Source organism: Neolamprologus multifasciatus, chromosome 19 (genome assembly GCF_963576455.1).
Source record: "Neolamprologus multifasciatus chromosome 19, fNeoMul1.2, whole genome shotgun sequence".
NCBI classification, from domain to species: Eukaryota; Metazoa; Chordata; class Actinopteri; order Cichliformes; family Cichlidae; genus Neolamprologus; species Neolamprologus multifasciatus.
The window spans coordinates 22,491,367-22,514,887 of NC_140457.1; positions in this window are offsets into that span (position 1 = coordinate 22,491,367).

A 23,521-nucleotide genomic window follows, 5' to 3' on the forward strand; every position below is an offset into this window, starting at 1 on the left:
TGCTTTGCGCCTGCTTGCATAACACATTTTAGATTTTTTTGATCGGCCATCAGGCGAACAGATACACACTATTAAAACCAGCTGTCTCCACAGGTGGTGTAACAGGTTGGTTTACTTGCACTTTGCACTAAAAAAAACATCAGGTGTTTCAGATGACTTCAGGTCAGTTTTCCTTGATTTTGCATGTGCAACTAAAGCAATCCAGTTCTGGTAACTGGTAAGTGCAGCCAAATAATAGTTTCCACTCTATTTTGAGATTACTGCAGCTGACTCCTTTACTTTTCTCAGGTTTATTTTATTTTGTCAAGAACTTTGCTAAATGCTGGTGTTTTGTAAAGCTACATTCACATTTTCCCTAATACACCAAATGCTAGAAATTAGCATGTAAGCTATCATTTTACTGCACTACAGTCTGCAAGAGCCGCTTTTGAAAAATGCATGGTAGTGATGTGCGATACCACTGATTTCCTTTCCGATCCGATACCAAGTAATATTCAGGGTGGTATCGACGATACTGATCCGATACCGATACTTTGTACAAAAACGTATTTTATTTATTGTATCTCAAATTATAGCATCATAATGATTACAGGACATCAGATTACTTGTTCTTATCACTTAATAATGCAGAGTTCATCATATAGAAATAAAAAAACTGAAGTTGTGCGCTATTATGAACACCTTGCCTGCCTGCAGCACTAAAGGACTCTGTGAGAGACGTCTGTCTTGCCCTAGCAGCACCTGTCCCTGTCCTCCTCTTCAGTTCGCCTCAACATACGCTCGTCATATTCTGTGATAAGATTTACTCTGAGGTGTTTGACAAGGTTAGTGATGTTGCCACAACCATACATGCCAACCCTCCCGATTTTTCCGGGAGAATCCCGAATTTCAGTGCCCCTCCCGAAAATCTCCCGGAGCCACCATTCTTCCGAATTTCTCCCAATTTTCCACCCGGACAACAAAATTGAAAAACCATATCGCAGAATTCATAGCGCGGCCCAGCCAGTTCCAGTTTCCAACAATGGCGGCAGCGACTTAGTTTTAATATTACTCTTATTTCTCTTTCTGGGTCGCAAAAAAACTTTTAACATATTTTCAGGTGAGAATGTAGCTGTGTAAACTTCAAATATCTGAGCCGACCGACACGTCGTCTTCAAACCCCCGCGGTCTTTCACTACTCGGGTTAAACATGATATATAAGTCACTTTGATAACTTAAAAATGTTATTGTTGTTTTCAGTGTTTTATTTGTTCGTGAGTAAATCGGTTTGGCTGAGATTAAAGTTATTAGATTATATTAGATTAGATTAGATTAGATTAGATTAAATAAAATTTAACTTTATTAATCCCTCGGGAGGGTTCCTCCGGGGTTTTCACACAGCTGGATAAACGTCAAACAGAAAACTAATAAAACAAAGTGTGAGACGGTCAAGAGTTTACGTCAGTGCCCGGTTATATTTTAGGTTATATTTTAGATAGCAAGGAGCAGACAGCAGAGTTTCACTCCACCGAGGGAGCTCGTGACGTACTAGCCGGCTTTCTTTAGACCGCGAAGGCCGGGTCCTCAGGTGGAAGCAGCCTCTGAATTTGGACACCCCCGCTGTTTCCGGGCCGGCCAATAATAACAGTGACATTTAACGGATTTTATACGATAAATAAACACTGTAAAATGTATTTATCCCCCCCCCCCCCCCCCCGCCCAGCCCTTTTGAATGTCAAGGTTGGCAGGTATGCCCACAACGACTCACTTTTTTGCCACATGTATGCAAACCACGTCTCAGCTGTTTGTGGAGGTAAAATACGTCCGCACAATTATATGGCGTTATTTTTGTGCCACTATTCTGAGCGCGCGTAAAAAAAAATTTGCAGGTGCTGGTCAGAATGGTGCTGTGTAAACTTCAAATATCTGCTCGATTTATCAAGACATCACATATTTGCATAAGTGCTCTAATGTTTTCAGAGATGCCTGTTACCCACCAGCTGACCGGGTGGGCACTTGGGTTAAACATAATGTATAAGGCTCAACTGACAAAAAAATCACTGACTACACCACCAGGTATTATAGGAAAACCATAAAGCCTTTGAACTAAAACAAACACTGTTGTGACAGTGACGTACACTGTCTTGTTGGTATATATGTATGATTTGTATCACCTTAATGTTTTCCTCTCACCACATATCAAAACCGATATCATGAGCAGCATTTACAGCTGTGGCTCTAGCAAACATCAGCTGATACTAGAAAGTAATATTAAAAAACAGCTGATCAAGCTGCTGTTGTTTAGCGCATCCGCTGGTTTCCTCTTTCTGGCGTAAAGTGGGCGATAAACAAACGAGAGACGATCAGCTGATCATTGATCAGTTTCATGATTGAAGTAGCAACAGGAGAGGGAGGGAGGGAGAATGAGGGGAGAAGAGGCAGCTGTGCAGCAAAGACAGAATAACTTCAGCTTTGTGTCTTTTTTTTCATCGTTGCTGAAGTTTGGGACGAATCGCGTTCCTTTTCCTTTCAATACGGATGTATTGTAATTGTTCCAGCCCAGAGTTGATCATGACCAATTGGCTAATCCACCACCTTTCATTGTTTATACCGTTACAAAAACAAACAAACATAAACATGAAAAATCACCATCGGCCCACGGGGCAAATGTCCGGTATGCCCAATGGCCAGTCCAGCTATGCAGTCAGCTGGTGGGTAACAGGCATCTCCATTAGAGCACTTATGCAAATATGTGATGTCTTGATAAATCGAGCAGATATTTGAAGTTTACACAGCACCATTCTGGCATGAAAATATCTTAAATGTTTATTTTGTGACCCAGAAAGAGTAATATTTCAAACTCCGCCACACCGTGTTTCTCCGCAACTGCCTCGTTTGAGTTTTGGATGAAATGGATTCTGGGATATTGCATTTCATCATTTCGAGCTGATTGGAGACCAAAACAGCCAATCAGATTTTTTTTGCATCCAAGTCTGTGATTGGCTGGTTTTGTGGCACAAATATAACGGTGTAGAGAAAGAGTTGAGTGCGCACGGGCAGAAATGTTGAGAGCGCAAGCAACACATTGCGAGCAAGCGCAAATGCAAAAACTGAGCGAGAGGGGCTGCTATTGTGCGTGTGTGAATAATAGCAAACACTGAAATACATTTTTTGCACGCAGCAATGAATTCTGTTCACTCAAATTCAGCTTTTCTTCGCTCAAAATAAATTTCTCTTCAAAATGCAACACTTGCGCCTGCAAATTTTTTTTACGTGCGCTCAGAATAGTGGCACAAAAATAACGCCATAAATTACACTCAGCCATTGTTTTGAGTGCGTGCGCCAAGGGGCTGCGAGACATTTATACAGCCGTATTTCGCACATGACTATGAAAGGCGGAAGAGGAAGTAGTTCCTTTGAATGTAGACAATCCGAATGTTATAGTTTCTTTCCACTGTGTTCCTGTTAATGATAAACTACAAATTTACCCTAAATTACTAAAATATCGATATTTTAATGTGAGAATCGATTCTACAACATAAATGATTGGTATCCGAGGAATCGATATTTCAGGATCGATCTGCACATCACTAATGCATGGTTCAAAAAACATCTTTTCTGGGTGCAGCACAAAAAGTTGTGCAAGCTTTACTTTGTTGGGAAGAAACATTTGTGTACCAGTGTTTGTACTAATCTGTCCAACTGATGTTGAAACATTTCACTGGATTGAAAAGTTACACTTGCTGCTTGGTGACAGTGAGGAGCTATAATAAGAATTATGTTGATCAAAAGTGAGAAATTGTGACTTCGCAGTGAATAACACCCTTCTACCTTTTTTGTGCCTCAAAAGCATCTTTCATATTTCCTGTCAAATCTAACCTTGGTGCTCACAAGGTAAGGACGAGGCTGTCACAGGCGCTAATTCGCCGTGTGACGGACATGTTTGTTTACTGTAATTAGAGTGACACTAAAAATTATTTTTGTGATGATTTATTGATGTTAAATGTAGGGCCTTCAATTAAGCAGTCAATTCATTATTTATTACTTTTCCCTGTCAAATACATGAACACATTCGCTTTGCATAATGCATACCCACAGCTTTCTTTTAATCTCACTAGGTCGCTTTCTTTTGCAAACATATCAATGTCAGTATACTGTATTAACGCTGAATTTATTTTTCTCCAACTCTTTACCGCAGCTCTCCCACTGTCAACTTGCTTTTGTATGACTGTGCATGTGTAGGTTTTTTAAGGGTGAGGCAGGGACCCTGTCGTAAGTCCTTGAAGTTTTCTTTCTTTTCTATTATTATTCATTTTCTTCATACTAAAACAGTTATAAAAGCAAAGGTGAGACCTGGATGTGGTTTCAAAGTTCTCTTACGACCCCAAACCTGAGGTAAAGCACCCATAAATGGTGGTGTAAACTTTAATTATATGTTTGTGAAAGTATTACAAGTTGAAGTCATTGATGCAACATTTTTACAATACTTTATTCAAGATATATTATTGCAGTTTTTAACATTCTGCAATATGCTGAGTATTGCCATAACATATATTGCCATTTAATGTCTTTTTTCAACTGCAAATGATGTCCCCAAAGTTCTGTTTTATCCAATAAGGGAATCCGAATCTGAATCAGTTGATGAGTTTGCAAACTTGGTTGGTTTTCATACAGAGAAAAAACCAGGTCAACTCCAGGTGAATTTAAATACGTCACTACAAACCACGTGCTCAGTCCGCTCTCTGGCCAGACGTGTCTGGGGCAGGAGCAACAAAGGTAACTCAAACTTAAGCTCAAGCTAAAAACATACACCTGATTGTTGGTTTTGGTCGGGGTCAGGTCACGTTCACACCATAAACGAAATGCTCTGGAGTTTGTTTGGAACCATACTGAGACCACGTCCTCCAAAGGGTCTCGTGTGGTGGTTTTTGTTGGCACCTGAGTGCAATTACTGTGTTCACACCTGCACATACGGCAAACAGCAGTAAGTGGGAACCAGAGTTTGATTTCAATGGACTAAACACTGGAGGTGTGAAAACAACCCAAAATACATGATCTCACGTCACTTATTTGTTGCTGCAAACTGAAACTGTCAGTAACACGACGCTGAGTCAGTCTGATGTCGGTCTGTGATTGAATGGGGTATTATATCTGCTGTTTACATAGATACAATTTTAACATTTAACAGAAGCTCAAATTTGTTCAAGAAGTTCAAGTGTCAACCCAACACGGAGTTTTCCGTCCCACTGTCGCCAAAGCGCTTGCTTACAGGGTCCATATGATTCTTAAGGTTTTCTTTGTATTACTGTAGTGTCTTTACCTTACAACATAAAACACCTTGAGGCAACTGTTGTTGTGATTTGGTGCTTTATAAATAAAATGGATTTGAATCGAACTATTATATTTATACTTAGCAAACTTCCTGTTCTATAGGTATATAACCAGAATACTACTAGCTGACGGCCAAGACCCCTTGAGTTGTCAGCATGTTGGCAGTCTGTCTGCATTTATACAGTTATTTTGTTTTGTTATTTTGAAAGGAGGTTGCTTCCCTATTTTAACTGGTGTCACTGAACCATTAGCAATTTAAACTATTTTAGGCTTTACAATTTAAAGCCTAAAATTCTTTGGACTCCAAGTTGCTTACCAGTCTACTGAAAACGGACTCAGGTTCCTCTACACTCTACAAGTTACTAATGGGATTTTATTTTCCAAGTCAATTAATTTTAACTAACATGGTGATTTAGAAAAGCTAGCAATACTTCAGGAACTCTGGGATATCAATCTGAAATTTTAAGCTTATATTTGAGTGTCAAAAACAAAACGAAATGCATATCTGTAAGTGAACTGAAAAGTCTGTCAGTCTGTATTTTTTATTAAGCTATATAAAATCAATTCACATGTATATGTCAGTGCAGAGTTATTTAGACGTTAATAACACTGACAGTAAATCTTTGAATACAGGCTTCACATAGATCACGTGTTTTTAAATGGTTGTCAGATATGCTAAATGATGACTTCACAGTGTGTTAGTATGAATTAATACTGATTAAGATTTTTTTTTATTTGTCCAAAACCAGCAGTTTGTTTGATTTTTTTATTTTTTGCAGATATTTTTGCTTATAAGTCTTTAAGTTTGATTTTGAATTTAACAATTGACACCACTGCCGTAGCTCGTTAGATGGCGTGTGGAAAACCTCCCTAATAGCACAGTCAATAATTGAAGCTTGTGGTATGTTTTGCACTTCAATCACTTGAGGCTATTTTTTGAAAAAAAAAAAAAAAAACTGTCTGTCCTTAACAGGGTCCAGGTGCAACTCAGCAGGAAATTTCTCCTTCCTCCGGAAACCTTGTGATTACAGGACAATTACAGTAAACACTATCAGCCAAGCTTCATCCTAAACACAGGCTTTATCAGTCAGTAGGCCACCTCTCTCTGGGCAACACTAGCATTTATCTCTATCTAGACAGACAGACAATCCTTCTGGGCAACAGCGTGAATGTTAGTAGCTTCACTGTAAATATGTTCTTCTCAAAAAACTGTTTAATCTGGCACTCAGTTGTATCATCTCAGCAGAGACATTGTTAATTGAGGCAACAGCACCTTTTCCAGGGGAAATACATGTTCCAGGAATGTCCCTCAAATGTCCCTCAGATCAGTCACAACATCTTTAAAATTGACTGATGATCCCATTATTAAACAATAATGCTAATTTCTCTGCTGTTATTATATTTTTTCTTATAGGCCTACTAAATGTAAGTAGGTCCATAAGATTTTGGTACTGACACTTACTTCTATGGAGTCCAACAAGATGCAAAAATGTAAGTGAAGCAGAACTTTATTAGGCTGAAAACCAAAATAAACATATCAGAGAGATATTTAAAAAAAACAACAACTAAAACTAACAGTATCCACTTATTTCTACAAAGCTTAACGCCACCTTTAGACACATTAGATGGCTGGATGCTTCCTCTGTAGTTTCTCTCAGTTATGTCCAGAGCCTTGTCCTTGTGATATACTTCAAGCAGCCTTAATTTCTCAGAGCAGACTTTCATGTCCATCCAAGTGTTGGAAGACTTCCAAATATACATGGGGAATATGATTAGACATTATCTATTTAACACAGTCGCACACGAGAAAAAACACATCTCAACTGTCTCGTTATCAGGTGGCTGCCACAGATGCACGCCTAATACAAACGACTTACAAGTGGGATCTTTAATTTTGTGTTTTATTGTTGGTGTAGCTCTAATGTAACTCTCGTGACTCGCAATGCTGGAATCAGGGCTGGGCAAATACAGCATAAATATTACATAAACAGTAAGTATCAAAAATGTAATGTTCCCCACTGAGGATGCCATAAGGCTGTAATTTTCTCAACGGGGAATGTTATTTCACACCGCAATATTCTGGTGCTTTGCAACTACCAATCAGGTCAGCTGCACAAACTGCACCCCCACCTTCAACCCACACACACACACACACAGTAGTTTCAGTTTGACGGTTTATGAAAGTAACAAAACAGATTGAATTGTAACAAGAGTGTGTTTTGTGCTTTTCTTAATGTGCTGTTTGTGTTATTTAAGAGCACGCCACCTTTAATGTTATAGTCCACCTGAACACATGTTTATTATTAGTATTATATTGAGATTCTCAGCGGGTTGCTCTGATGTTGCCCAGCTGACCTGCTGTTGGCCGTCAAATACAAAATAAAATAGTAATTTAGGTTAATGATGCCCATTCAGAGCCGAATATACTGCATAGCCATGAGGAAAGGCAACTTGAAACACAAGGGCAACGCAAAATCGATCTGTTCTCCATCTCCACCTGCGCAGTCTGTCACGTCTTTCTCTTCTGCACCGTACGCCGCCGTGAACTCTAGGAAACAACTATCCCGCAGCTGTGTGTACACTGATCCTGTGGCACTGTTGCCCGCACTACTCGCTGATTGTCATGCTGTTGCTTTCTCACAATATGCAGTGTTGCACAGTGTGGTCTGCAAGCACTTCTCTTTGCAGAATGAAAGTATGTGTGGGGGACGGTTTTCTTTTTTTGTGCTAGAAAAGAGCCAGTTTTTACTTCTGCTGAGGTGCACTCACAGTCTCTTTGTCCAAGGGTAGATATTTTTAGATGTTCTTTACTTGGGAACTGATATTGAACACAAGTAAATGCAGCTTCTAGTTATTCAGGGATATATTAGCAATTCCATATTAATGCAGAAGATGCCTGCCAGCAATTGCTACATTTCTGTGTGGAGTTTGAATGTTTTGTACCTAAAGCCGGGCAAACACTGTGCGACTTCTTCAGTCACGTTTTTCAGCTCCTGCTCAAACTGTATTATTGAATCGCAGGGGTTAGAAGTTCGTAGGTCACGATGCAGAGTCTCACACTATACGGCCCGATGCTCTGATGTGACCTGAGTGCTCACACTGTGCATCCATAACACGAGGCTTATAACACTCGCTCTCCCTCTCTGTCTTCACTCACACAGACACACACACACACACCACCATCAACTTTGCTAAATTGCTAATGAAAAACATTGACCAGGCAGCTGTGATTGAGCAGCAATGTCCATCCAACTCTTTTCACGGTTGTTGTGGTCTTGATCATTTTGTGAGGCCACATCGAAAAGGCTCGTCCAAGCCTTTTTGATGTGGCCATCGCTTGTGTCGAGATCTCACGCTGCACTGCCGTGCTACTCCATCTTTTTCACTTCCATTCCTGTGTTTGCGCGTGCACAGTGTGAGAGGCTGCGTCGACACCCTCACGAGGGGCGACGGGATTTCAAACAGGTTTGATTTTCTTGCGACCATACGATTGATGATTGGGAGCTGGTCGTGAGGTGTTAATCGCTTCTCATTATCCCATGTATACTACACAATGCACGACACACGATTAAGGCAAAACTCAGGCCAATCCCCAAAACGGTCACACGACTGAAAAATCGGTTCAAAATGGGCCAAAAATCGCACAGTGTATGCCCAGCTTGAGTGCATGGGATTCTCCTTGGGTACTTTCACCAACCTCCTCCCAAAAACATGCATGCTAGGTTGTTCATATGCAGACCGATTGTTGCTCAGGTTGACACACTTTCCCACTTTTATTTATTAACATAAATCCCAATTCGACTGATCATGTTGAGTGAGCATGTTTGCACTTTTTTGTGTCGAGAAAGCAGGAAGAACACTTTTAAATGTGTATTTAACCCAAACCATGATTTCGTTTTTTCAAACAAATAATTGCACTGCTTAAACGTCACCAAGAGAGATACCTTTAATGAATAATGTATTCAAAACTGATGATGAGACAAACTTGGGTTTCTGATGTGAGCAACCAGAGGTGACTATTTCATGAACTTCTATGAGACGGGGTTGTAGCATGACCTTACCTCAGTCTCGCTTCTGTAGACTCTAAAGTTTAAATCTTCATCACATTTCCTGGATAACAGATTTTCCGGATCCTTATCTGAAACTTTAGGTAAACCTCGGTTGGTTTTCTTAACACCAAGTCTTCTTCTTCTCCGCTTGTTTGCATAATCAATCATTTCAAAATTGCAACTCTTGTTATCTTGCGCAGGGCCACTGGACAACATCAGTTAAGAGCTTGGTATGTGAAATTAAAATGTACCAAAGCCCTCAGTGTTTTCTTTGAATACCTCATTTTCTTTTGGCTATGCAACCTGTCTATCACATTTGCATTTTCGTACAAACACAACATCATAGCGTAGATTGTTCTTTTCTTTTAATCACAGCCAACTGGCCGTGCAGGAAAACAAATAGGGTATTTTTAAATTGACACAGACAAACATTACGGCGCAATCGAAGCCATGATCTAAAGTGTTCTATTTAACGTCAGCCATTCATATGCTGATTTTAAATTGCTACAGCACCATGCTGTGCCAAGTGTCTAATCACAGTGACAGTATACAATATTCTGGCCCGTAGGCGAGAGCTCTCTCTCCAATTATGTTTCTCTTGGCCTGAGATTGAATCTATTACTGTGTAATTGCCTCTATATCTCCAACTATCACCCCGAGCAGTTCCGCGGATTATTCACACATATGGTGAGTAAATGTTTGGTGGAAATCAGAGCTATTTTTAGGATGTTGTTGATGTTGAAGGAGCAGTGTCCTGATACTCGCAGAAATTGTTGAACAAAGTTATTCAAAGGACTGTTTTATCCTAAACTGTAATGGTGACCTGGAGAGTGCCTCGATATATGACTTTTTTGGATTGCAGTGAGACGACCACTCTGAGAAGCACATGTGTGCATGAAGCCAAGGTAGTGACAAATACTTTTTTTTTTTAAACATTTCCTCTCATCCTTTTTACCCCGGTGGGTTCAGCTCACTGAGTCAAGACATAGACAGCATCACTCAAGCTGTCAGGGACTAAGAAGTAGATTTAAGCTCCAGGTTTTACACTGGACAAAAAAAATCCACCAACGTATACCGCACAAACATCCGCGCTTTTCTCATCAGCAGCAAAGTGTTGGCATTCATTTCCAGGTGAACCGACTATGCAGTAAGCACAGGTATTTATTGGCACCAACTGGAACATGACCCGTATGCAGCAGTGCTGTGCAACAGTGCAAATTTGGAAACTACATTTTGTTATTAAATAATTGGTTAGTATTGCAGATGCAAATATTCACACAATTCAGTGGGCTGCATACCAAACTAAAGGGAAATAAACAGAGTCATGCTACCATCAATCAATAGTATTGACACTATTACCAGCATTGGTATCTATACTATTGATATTTGGATCAATGCACTAACCTTTTTACAATTTTCCCTCTTTCACGACAGTCTTACACAAACTTCCTTTGGTGGTGCTTTGCTCAAGGGTGCAGCATTGAGTTCTGAAAACACCCATTTACTGACAGAAGAAGTAACAAGAGTTCTGACAGTGACGGGAGCACAGATGCATGGATACAGAGAGATGTGAGAGATCCCTTTTACTGTTCTGAACACCAGCTAGCAACTCACTCTCAAATGCACTGTGAATTGCTGTGAATGCGCTGGAACCTGCTGTTGGAACACTACATTTTAAACACGACATGCTCAGATTTTTCTGTCTTTACTGGAATGTACAGGCTACTTTTTGGTAACTTGGTATGTGATGCCAATGTATCTCAGCAGGCTGAAAAGCCCATAAACTAAGCAATGGTTATCATTTAGCGTAATACTCACACTTCCCCGTCAGCCATGTAGAGTTAGCTAATCAGTGGACATTTCCGTCTGTTCCATACAGCTAAAATGTCTGAAAAAAGTGCACACCAAATGGCTTCTTGCCATTTAGCAGCTGTGTTCCTGTTCCACAGTCACACAACAGATGATAGCTCAAATGCCCTCTTGTCCCCACCCAACAGGAGGGGTCAGGTTCCATATAGAGTCACTCCAACAGCTTTTACCAAAAAAATAATTACGAATGAAAAAGAGAAAAAAAAAAAAAATCAAACGGTACTCATGTTTTTCACATCCCGCATCATATGACATTTTTTTCATGTGCTGCTACTTTTCTGAATTCAATCTCCCAGTGTTGATAAGGAGGCTCTCTCTGCGCCTTCCAGTTCCTGAGAATGATTTGCCATCTTGTCATAATAGCAGTCTGAATCCAATACTTAAATGATTGTGAAATTCCAGATAACATGTTCCAGTCTTATAATACATAAAATATTGGCTATCACATTAGCTTCAATTTTTTATAACATTACCAACATAACAGTAAGTTTTCTGGCAGTACTGACAGATGCTGGCCGTGTCATGCGGTGTAGTAGGACTCAGGCGCAGAGCAGAGTTCAGGGGAAAGCAACGTTTATTTACACAACCTCCAGGTGCAGATATATACAGTGAGGGGAACGGGGATCCTAGGTCCGAAAGGGAGGTCCAGGATTGGAGTCACAAACACGCTGGCTCTTCTTCTTTACAGCAGTAGAAATAACAGGTTAGTCACGGGTCCGGGGAAAACTGTGCACAGGAGAAAATAAGGTTACACGGAGATCGCAGCAAGTCTACAAAGCTTAAGGATTTGAGGCAGCGGTTCACTAACGTGTCTAGCATAATCATCCAGCGGTGAGGCTGTCTGCATCCCGGCCTTAAGAGTCCAACCCGTAATCAGAGCCTGACGAGATGCAGGTGTGTGCCAAGGGTGGGAGCCTGCAGTGAGCTCCGCCCTGGCAGGGAGGAGAGAGGAGAATGTACACAAAACACATGTGGCCTTGTGGAGCTGGCCGGGCAGACACGGGGACCATGACAGGCCGTGTCCACAGCACATTACAGTGGACCAGTGATCTAACGTGACATGAATTAACCAAATGAAGTTTAGCGTTCACTCATGTTTAATAAAAACAAAGGTTTTGACATGTCACCACATGCTGAGAAAACATAGATCATTGCATTGATTCAGCAAGCCTGAAGCTCTACAGAGGGATGGAAAACCTTTTTTACTTCAGTCGTTATTAAACTCAACAATTGAGCAGCTGATACCTGTTTGCTATTTGCTTCAGCTATGATGACCTACATGTATTTTCTACAATAATGACATTGTGAACTCCGCTCCATTCCATTTATGTCCATGATCAGGCCATTTCCACACCAACAAAAAAAACCACATGTCATTTTTAACAAGACTAATCACAGAATATTAGTTACCGACAGTTTTTAACAATGACATTTCTAGATTTCAGGCACACCAAGCAATATAAGGATGACCAGTAGGGATGGGTATTCTTGTCGAGAACCGGTTCCCACTGTTTCAATTCCTTGGAATTGTTTGCCATTTTTACAAACGATTCCCTTATCGATTCCAGTCGCCTCGAATGATGTCACCACGTTGCGTAGCGTCTTTTACCCAGTAGGAAACATGGCGCCTAAGCGGCACAAATGCTCAAAAGTTTGGTTACCCTTTATGAGAAAGGATGACAACAGGGCAACATGCAATACTTGCAAAGTAGAGATTTCATCAAGGAAACACTACAAATATGCAAAAGCATTTGCTCAAAAAACACGTGATTGCTTTAAATGAATGTTGTGTTTTTGATACGGGAAAAGTAAAATGACACAGGCCAGGATAGACGAATGTCACCGAGCAGTGACTAAGTTTGTTGTAAAAGGCTTGCACCCTTTTGCCACAGTAGATGCCCCCGAGTTTCGGTAAGTGAATGTTTAATTGTAGGCTAAGTCAGGGAAAGTTGCATGTTCTCCTCTTACCAGATGTTTCATCCGTTTCCATTTCTATATCTTTTAGAGAAATGATAAAGACGCTGAACCCTAAGTACAAAGCCCCAAACAGAGACAGTTTAACCAACCACTTGATCCCTGCTTGGTATGCAGTCGAAAAGGCAAATCTGATTTCTCAGCTGAAACATGTGTTGAAGGCAGCCATCACTGCAGATGGATGGACAAGTTTTAGTCAAGATCATTACCTCACAGTAACGCTGCATTATGTCAGGAATGGCCAGACTCATGAAAAAGTCCTCAAAACCAAACCAGTGTACCAGGCACAGACAGGGACAGCTGTAGCAGAGGAGATTGATGAGATCTTGGAGGAGTATGGTATCAAAGACAAGGTTGTGGCAGCCACTGTCGATAATGCGGCCAACATGGATGTAGCTGTCAAAAAGCTACAAATTCTCAAGTTTCCATGCTTTGCACACACCCTGAACCTTGGCGCTCAGAAGCTCTACAACTGTCCTGCCATTTCCAACTGGGTGGCAAGAATTCGTTCTGTGGTTATATGGATGAAGAGGTCCTGAAGGAGAAGCAAGAGTTGCTCAGTAAGCATAGTAAATAGTTTTTTAAGATTGTGTATGTTATAATCATTAGATTGTGATCAAATTAAATTTATAAACTAAGATAAGGAATATTACATTAGCATTTAAGTTGTGAACATGTTACACCTCAGAGCTGCCCAAGCATATGCTGCTCCTAGATGTAAAGACCAGATGGAACTCTTTGTATTTGATGACGGAGAGATTCTGCGAGCAGTTTCCTGCCATCCAGGCTGCAGCCATCGATCCACGGATAAGAAAGTCCATGGAAAAGGAAAGGTGAGTAGTATTGAAAAATAATGATAATATGGCTTAACTTGGACTCAGGTTTTATTTTTGTTTGTTTTATGCAACATATCTGTTGTAGTTTTGTTTTGTTGATATTGCAGACTGGCTAAAATGGGCAATGATGAAAGTTTGTGGTACTCAGGCGGAAGCACTACACCTCCACACTAGCAGTGTCCAGTGACAAAAGTCCGACCTGTGGTGAGATTTTGCCCATCCTGCAAAAGCTACAGCAATACACCGTACAAGAAGATGACTCTGCCTTCACAAGGAGCATAAAGGAGAACATTTGGAAAGATCTTTCCAAATGATACCAGGTACAATTGATGATTTATTTATCATAAATAAAATGACAGTTATAAATACTGAAGGATAGTCATGATGTCACATTTTCTTCCCTCTTAAAAATTTAAGGACGCTGATATCAAGAGCTTCCTGGAGGAGGCCACCATCTTGGACCCCCGATTTAAATCCAAAGTGGATAAGGATGAAGTCTGGCACAGGATCAGGGAAGCAGCAATTGCAGCAAAGACAGAGGCAGGAGCAGATGAGGTATTTCAATATGACAGTGTCTTTCACTGTAGCACATTTCCATTGTGAGTGAGACCTTTCATCTATGGATCTGTGGTACTTAGTTTGATTTGTTTGTTTATTTGTCACTTTCTACTCAAGCACCTGGAGCAAGGAGACACACAGGGAGAGTTGTTCGAAGATGATAATTTAAATGTCATGGATTATTCATTTTTTGCTTAATTTTTTATCATGTCCATTTAATTTCAGGCTCCACCAGTAAAGCAAAGAAAAACGGCCTTGGAGGAACTCTTTGAAGAAGAGGACAACGAGCTGCAGTCATTCCAACAACGGCAGCCCGTTCTTTCCCTGGGCCACAGAGTGGATCAGGAGATCCAGCTGTATAGAAGCCTAACCCCCATCCCCTGCAAGGATAACACCGCCCTATGGTGGTGGAGCAAGAGAGAGACTCTGCCCCTGCTGTCAGCACTGGCTGAAAGGTTTCTGTGTGTGCAGGCATCCTCCACCCCGTCTGAGAGGATGTTCTCCACAGCTGGAGAGATCATATTTCTGCAAAAGAATTTTTAATTCTCCATAGTTGATGGATGCAGAATTGCACAGTGCACAGTTTCATTGGACTTGAGTTGATTGTATTTGTAGCTGGCTGATATAGTTTTATTTTTGAATGCCCAGCTTATATATACTTTTAAAAAGGAGAGTGTAAATGTTGCTGGACATTCTTGTGTAATTGCCACTGAATAATTTATGTTATACTTTGTTATTGCTACAACAGAATATTTATTTTATTATTATTTTACATTTACAACCTTTTTTTTCTGGGGTCCTCGTGGCACCCCATCGAGGAGCAGTAGGCTGTGGATCAGGTCATGCTACTCCTACATTTCTGTCTGTTTAAAGATAAGATATAAAACAAAGTTCAAAGCTAATCGACCTGTGTGTTCTCCTTTTTTAAAAATAAGAATCAATAAATAATCGAATCGTTAAACAGAATCAAAAATGGAATCAGAATCGTGAAAATCAATACCCATCCCTAATGACCAGTGCTACTGAAAACTTCTCGTAGCCTTGTAAGCATAATTCTGTGGGTTTACAGCTTTGACATAACCCAAAGCTGGAAGGCTAATCAAGGTCAAAGAATTGAAGCTAAATTATGGCTGGACCTCCAGGACCCTTGAGGAAGCAGATCAGAATCTGCTTTCATAGTTATGGTCGTGCAGGCGATCATTTGTTTTTGAATATCTAATAGGAAGCTGGGAAAGCACAAACACATCTGGCCTAGTAATTATGGTGCAGTGATTGTCAGCTAACAGCCACCAAACCAAAGACATGAATCAGATCGTTTGAATGCACGGTGTGGGTACAAGTAGCAGAGGGTGCTTTCATGCTGTTTTCTGAAAGCAATACATGAAGATTCTGGCCTATTTAATCCAAAACACACTTAAAGAATGAACTAAACTGCAACTATCTTTCTCACAACAAACATATTCATGTTATACACTATGTATAGAAAATATATGTGTATGCTTAATGGCTCAGTGAGACTAGAGTATAAACAGGACTGCAATCTTCTTCTAACTCGGAAAAATCAGTCACTGTGTCTCTTTGCAGTTGGGCTCTTAACTCAACTAGTTTTAACTGGTTGTGTTGTGATTGTATTCCTACATAAATAATGTGACAGCAACATTTTTGGATGGATGGATGGAAATAAACTTTCTACTACAGACCTGCTACTACATGGTATAATGAGTAACTCAAAACATCAGCATGATTTGTACATGGTTTGATCAAACCTTGAATGACATGCAAGAGTGAACATTTGTTGACTTTCGCATTCATGATTTGAACAGTAACGTGACATCAGGTTTCAAACCACTGGGGTATTTTTTTCCTGTAGTAAATCAAAATCATATTCCCTTACTGACCTTAATTGAGAGCTGTGGGTTTCAAAACTTGAGACCGTCTTACAGTGAGATTGCACCAGTCATTGCATCAATGAGCCACCATACTTATCTTTGAACATTTTAACCCTGTAAAGCCTAAACCATGAAATAACTGACAGAAAAGCCAAAGTTTTTGACACTGGGGTGCTTATATATGTTTATATTTTCTTTAAAATTGAAGAAATAAATTAAATACAAATTTGCACATGTACATTTTTATCTTTTTTTTTTGTGCTATATCTGACATTTTAGTGCAATTTATTACTTAAAAATGTATTGTGTATGTATTTATTTTGATTCCTCTGGAGAAAAAACTGATAAAGATGGCTCAAATGCAGTGTTATGAATATTAACAAGAGTGTGACAATGGCATAAAGTCCAAGGCCATGCTTTTGATGAGTCAGACCACCCTTGACCCATCTCCCACTCTCTTGCACACACACGCACACACACACACACACAAGTGGTTGGTTAAACTGTGCATCCTTGTGAGAACATTCATTGGCATATCGAATCCCCTGCCCCCCTATCCTACCATTAACCATTTTCAGTCAGTAGTTAACCCAAAAAAACATCAAATCTAATACCAGGTCTTGGAGTTAGGTATCCTCAAACAGTCATATAAAGGTGTGCGAAAACAACATCAGCCCCTTCATGCACTCAGCATTCGCAGATGTTGCGCTGCATTATTAAACAGATGGTTGAAATATGTAACATGCTAGATACCTTAATCACCAGCAGTTCCTTATTATGTATGTATAGTAGAAAACACAATAGAGGTAGTATTATATTTCCAGTACAACACACTGTATTTGCTCTGGCTGTTCCTTTTATACAGGTATATAGCATGCTTTTGTGTGTACCTCACTCTTATATTAGCTCCAGCTAGAGGCGGGCAAGTCAGTGTCTACACAACAGGTAGATGTGAAAGTTATGGTATGTTTTTCTGGTGCAAGTAGACATGTTCTGTTAAAACAGGTCATGTCTACTTGCATTTCTTGAAAATGCATAATTGGAACTGAAAATAAATGTCAATGTAATGTGTACCACACAAAGTTACAGTGTGAGAGAAGTGATTGGATCTTGCATTCAATTAAATAAAAAAGTTCTACTTTTAGTCTGTGTTTAGTAAGTAAGTAAAGTAAGTAAAGTTTATTTATTAAGCGCTTTTCATAGACAGGTAGTCACAAAGCGCTGCACACATTAATGCACACATGAGATTAAAATAAACAGTACGATAAATAGCAAAATGCACAGTATACACAATATAGAGTTTAAATGTAAATTAAAAATATAAAAATGTAAAAAGCATTGGTCAACAGAAAGTTTGTTTAAACAGTAAAGTTTTTAACTGTTTTTTCAAAGGATTCCACAGAGTCAACCAAACGTAGTTGTAGAGGTAGACTGTTCCACAGCCTTGGTGCCACAGACTGAAAGGCTCTGTCCCTTTTCGTCCCTGTTCTGGGAGCAACCAACAAACCCTGAGTCTGTGAGCGGAGACGGCAAGCAGTAGTGTATTTTGTGAGAAGCTTGGATAAATAATCTGGGGCTTGGCCATTTAGTGCTCTGTACGTTAAAACAATAATTTTAAAATGAATTCTAAAATCTATTGGGAGCCAATGTAAACATAAAATAGGAGTGATGTGAGCTCGCTTGCTAGAGCGAGTTAGTAGTCTGGCTGCTGCATTTTGTATAGCTTGGAGGCGAGAAAGAGATGATTTATCCAAGCTGGTAAACAGGGAATTACAATAATCTAAACGCGATGACACAAATGCATGGACAATTTTTTCAGTTCAGCTAAGGAGACCATATGTCACAATTTAGAAATATTCCTTAAATGAAAGAAACAGGAACGAGACAGAGATTTTACGTGTGAGTCAAGGCCCAAAGAAGAGTCAAATATTACTCCAAGATTTCAAATATTTGGCTTAGCAGAAGAACAGAAAGGGGAAACAACCTGACTGATTTTAGAATATAGATCAGGAGGAGCAGTGATCATGGTCTCTGTCTTGTTCATGTAATTGTTAGAAAGCCAATCAGAGATTTGAGTTAAAGCCTGGACTAGGGTGGACAGCCTATCCAGCTGATGCGGCTTAAAGGACATATACAGCTGAATGTCATCGGCATAGAAATTATAAGACAGGTCACTAAAAGACTGAATAATGCCAGCTAAAGGAAGCATATAAAAAGAAAATAATAATGGACCCAAAACTGAAGCCTGTGGAACAGGTTAGGCAGCAGTGTTAGAGGACAACCTATCAGTCCTAACAGACAACAAGATCCTGTCTGATAAGTAGGAAGAAAACCAGTCTAAGGCGGTGCCAGATATACCAGCCAGAACCTTCAGCCTGTTGAGTAGGATTTTGTGGTCGATGGTATCGAAGGCTGCGCTAAGATCTAGCAAAATGATCACGGAACAATTTCCTGCATCAGATGCCATTAGTAGATCATTCTAGACCCTTAAGAGAGCGGTCTTCGTAGAGCAGCGGTCCCCAACCCCCGGGCCTCGGACCGGTACCGGTCCGTGAGTCGTTTGGTAGCGGGCCGCGAGAGTTGAGGCTCAGGTGTGAAATGTATGGTTTTCAGGGTTTTTATTGGTTTTGAGCGTTATTTTGTTATCGTTTTTATCGTTAACTCAGTTTTCCTTGGTCTTTTCACGTGTGTTATAAATAAATCTTCTTTTTTTCGGTACCGGTACTAGTTTTATTTTGTTGTATTTATCCGCGACACCTTAAAGGCCGGTCCGTGAAAATATTGTCGGGCATAAACCGGTCCGTGGCGCAAAAAAGGTTGGGGACCGCTGCCGTAGAGTGTTGCTTTTGAAAGCCAGACTGAAAAGGGTCAAAAATCTGCAATCGGCATAGTAAGGACCTGAACTGATTTTCTACAATTTTTTCTAGTAATTTACTTATAAATGGCAATCTTGAAATAGGACGATAACTACTAGGGGAGGTAGAATCTAGATTCTGTTTTTTTAACAGAGGGGTTACCTCAGCATGTTTAAAATAGGACGGAACACAGCCTTGCCTCAGTGAATTGTTGATGATGGATAGTAGTGTGGGACCAATGCTGGTGAGAGTCCCAGACAGGACAGAGGGAGGTAATATATCTAAGGAGCATGATGAGGATTTCATTTTACCTATTATGGCAATTAAGTCATTGAGTGTGATTGGAGAACAAGAAGTAAATGACCCGGGACAACAAGGGGCATCTTCATAAGGGGAGGCACTTGAGGAGATTTTGGATCTCAAGTCCATCACCTTATTTACAAAGTAAATGGGGCCAGGTTTCACAATGAACTCACCCGAAACTCTGGCTGATTGGGACCCACACCCAGTTCCACACCTTGGCTCAGGCGGTTAGAGGATCATCAGGGGGTCCTTTTGTCCCTCTGTGGGGGGACACTCCCACCAGGTTTATATCTGGGACTCTCCACCATTTGACCTTAGAACTGAAGAAGCCTCTCGGATGAGAGGTGAAACGTCTTCAAGTAACTTAAAGAAGTCCAGACGCTTTTCTTTGCAAGCTCCTTTGACTACGATGACCTGGATGACTGAGAACCTTCACAGACATACCGAAAGTAGTGATGGGATTTCCGGCTCTTTCAGCTCGGCTCACTAAAAAGAGCCAACTCTTTTGGCTCTGAACTGGCTCTTCAGGTTGTTTTGTTGCTTTAATTAATTTATTATTAACAATAATATAAAATTATGCACAAAATGAATTACTAATGTACAAAAAAAGTGGTTTTATTTATATATGTTTATATATAAATATTTACGGTGGCCCCTAGAGACAAAGCACGTACAAACTCCAAAACACATTTCTAGCGTTAACTGAACTTCCAATCAGAGCTACCTAGATCACTTAAATTACACAATTGAAAGCATATGTGTATTGTTTGTGTATTTATACATAAGCACTCATATATATTCAAATAATTAAAAAATATGTTCATTTACCTGTTACTACCACACACCGAATCCGGTTGTTGGTACTTGCTGGCTTGTGTAGCCACTAGGTAACAAAAGCTCAACACTGCCCCTAACATCCTGGAGCACTTCTGTTGTGTTTTGTTAGTGTTTTGAGTTCTGAGTTTTTACGTGTTTTGGAGTTTTTACGTGTTTTGAAGTTTGTATGTGCTTTGTCTGTAGGGGCCACCGTAAATATACTTTTATTTATTCACTCCACATCAAATGTAATAAATAAATCATATAATACAAAAACCAACTATTCACATTTCAACTTTTAACTATTTAAATTTTCAGCTTTTTTAAAGTGAAACAACACAAAACACTGCAAACCACAACACAAATAAATATAAATTAAAATATGAAAACAAAAAGAACATGCACATTCTCTGTCATATGGACCTGCATGAATAAACTTTCTGAATCCTTTATCATCTGCAAGTGAAAATAGTTGTGGATGATTACTATACCTTTCTAATGTGACGTTGTTGTCCCTGGCTCTTTCTCTGTCTCTCCCTCCCGCTCTGTTCCTGTGCTACTGAGTGTAACTACCGCCCCTCCCCCCTCTTCTTAGCGTAAAGCACAAAGCTCGCATGCAGAGTGAAGCGGAAAAAAAGTGCGAGAGAGAGGGTGAGAGAAAAAGTAAAAACCCCATGGCTCGCGATAAGGAGCCGGCTCGTGTTGTTCACGTCAAAGATCCGGCTCTAAGAGCCATTTCATTCGCGACCGACACATCACTAGAGGAAAGTGCTACAGTCTTCATCAGAAAGTAACACAGCATGCTGAGTTGGAGGAGAAACAATACTGTTGATAGTATCAAATAGAATTCTTGGGTTATTTTTAGTAGTGAAGTGAAGAAGTTCTTTGAAGTGTTCCCAATGGACAACCAGCCCAGTGGACTTCCAGAGACGCTCTGCTTTTCGACAGGAGCGCCGAAGACCACGGGTTTGATTATTTAACCATGGTGTGCAGGAACTAACAGTGCAATGACTAGTTTTGAAAGGAGCAACCTGATTAAGAATGGCAAGACAGTGTTCATTAAAAGAATTAATAAGGATGTCAACATTGTCAGAAGAAGGTTTAAAATTAAAAAGAGAAGAAAACTTTAAAATGACAGAGTCATCAATAAAGTGCCTGCGCCTAATAAAACTTTGGGGAAGAGACTCTGAATTGAACGATACATTAAAAAAGACTGACTTATGGTCGCTAAAAGAAACATCATTTAAGTTCATGTGGTCAAGGGAAACACCACAGGTGAAGACCAAGTCCAGAGTATGCCCAGCTGTGTGAGTAGGACCTGATACATGTTGAACAAAATTGAAAGAGTCCATAATGCTCAGGAACTCCTCTGCATGAATGTTGAAGTCACCAACAATGATGACCTTGCCCAGTTTAATCGTGGAAGTTAAAAATTCTTGTAGGTCTGACAGAAAAGATGCAGCAGACCCAGGTGGACGATAAATTAAAATGCCGTATATGGGCTGTTCTCGTCCAATTTTTATCATAATCATCGCAAAAGAGTTGTAACAGCTTGAGGAGATCATCTGGCATAAAAATGTCTTTTTGAAAATTACCGCTGTTTCACCTCCTCGTCCAGATATCCGAGGTGCACAGAGAAATGAACAGTCAGCGGGAGACAGCTCTAAAAGATGTGAGACATTCATTCTTACGCTGCCACGTCTCAGAGATAAACATGAAGTCAAGCTTCTCTGTACAGAACAAGTCATTTAAGATATAAGACTTGTTGACAATTGGGCGGGCACTAATTAACATCCATTTAACGCTGCGACCCACCGGGACAGGGGTAGAGTTTCCAGGAACAGAGTTAGTACTATGCGGTAAGCTGCGCAGCAAAACAGGGTTCCTGCCGCGATGAGGCATTGCTTTCCATGCTTTTAGGTGGAAGCCTGGGTGGTAAACACAGTGGGTTGTGGGGATTAATCCAGCTCCGACAAGTCTCAGGCGGATCTTACCGCTAGCAGCCCAGGAATAAAGCCCCCGAAGATCTGCCTCTTTTTTTTTTTTTTTTTTTTTTTCTTGCCTGTCCCGTTTGGCTCTTTTGCCATCAGAATTATTGTCTAAAGGCGAAGAAAGATGCCCAACGGATTTTCTTTACCAAATTGACCATCCCAGCTTTGCCGTAATGGTCCATTTGATTCACCTTTTATTCTTTATTTTATTTTCACTTGCTGAATACAGGACAGACTTGACTGGGGGAAAGAAAAGGGGGAAAGAGGGAAAGAAAAACAGTTGAGAAGAGGGACGGGGGAGAAAAAAAACAAAACAAAAACCAACAGAATAAGCAGAAAAAAAAAATACATATATCGATCACCTGGATCACCTGTTGAGAAAGAAAAAAGAAAACAAGCAGAAGAAAACGAGAGTAATACAATAAACAACATCACAATGATATATGGGAATATGACAGTAAATACTAAATATTAAACATTATTGTGCAGCACGTAAGATCGACAGCACAGTGTGCATTGAGGTAGGAGCCAAAAAGGGTGTAGTTTGTGTAGATCTGCCTCTTTAGTGTAGATCTGCCTCTTTCCGAAGACGACGGAGCTCTCTTCCCCCGCTTCCTCTGACGAGGCCTCTGAAGCATAATTGAGCTGACCGGCAAGAGTGGAGGTAAACCGGGTGCTGCGTCGCGCTCAAACGGCGGTGGGAAAACAACATCCTATTGTTAACTCTGACAGTTATCCATAGCATATTTGATCGCTAGTAACGCATGGCGGTCATAAATCCGAAGGGAGATGACACCGGACAAGACTGAAGCAAGAACACTTGCATAATATATAAAGTCAGCCAAACACAGGCGCCATCTTGCCAGTCCTGTTTATAATTAATGCTTTTTAGTGTCGAAGTAACTTGGAGAAAAAGATTTCAGGAGTGTTGCTGAGTACATTTCCTCTTGTATGTTTTTTCCCCCAAACCTTTTTAAGAATATCATAAAATCTGCAGGAGAATAGGTGAAGAAATTTCTTGTCATCAGTTGCAAAACAGGGCTGCTGCATTTTTAAAAAGCATGGCTTCAT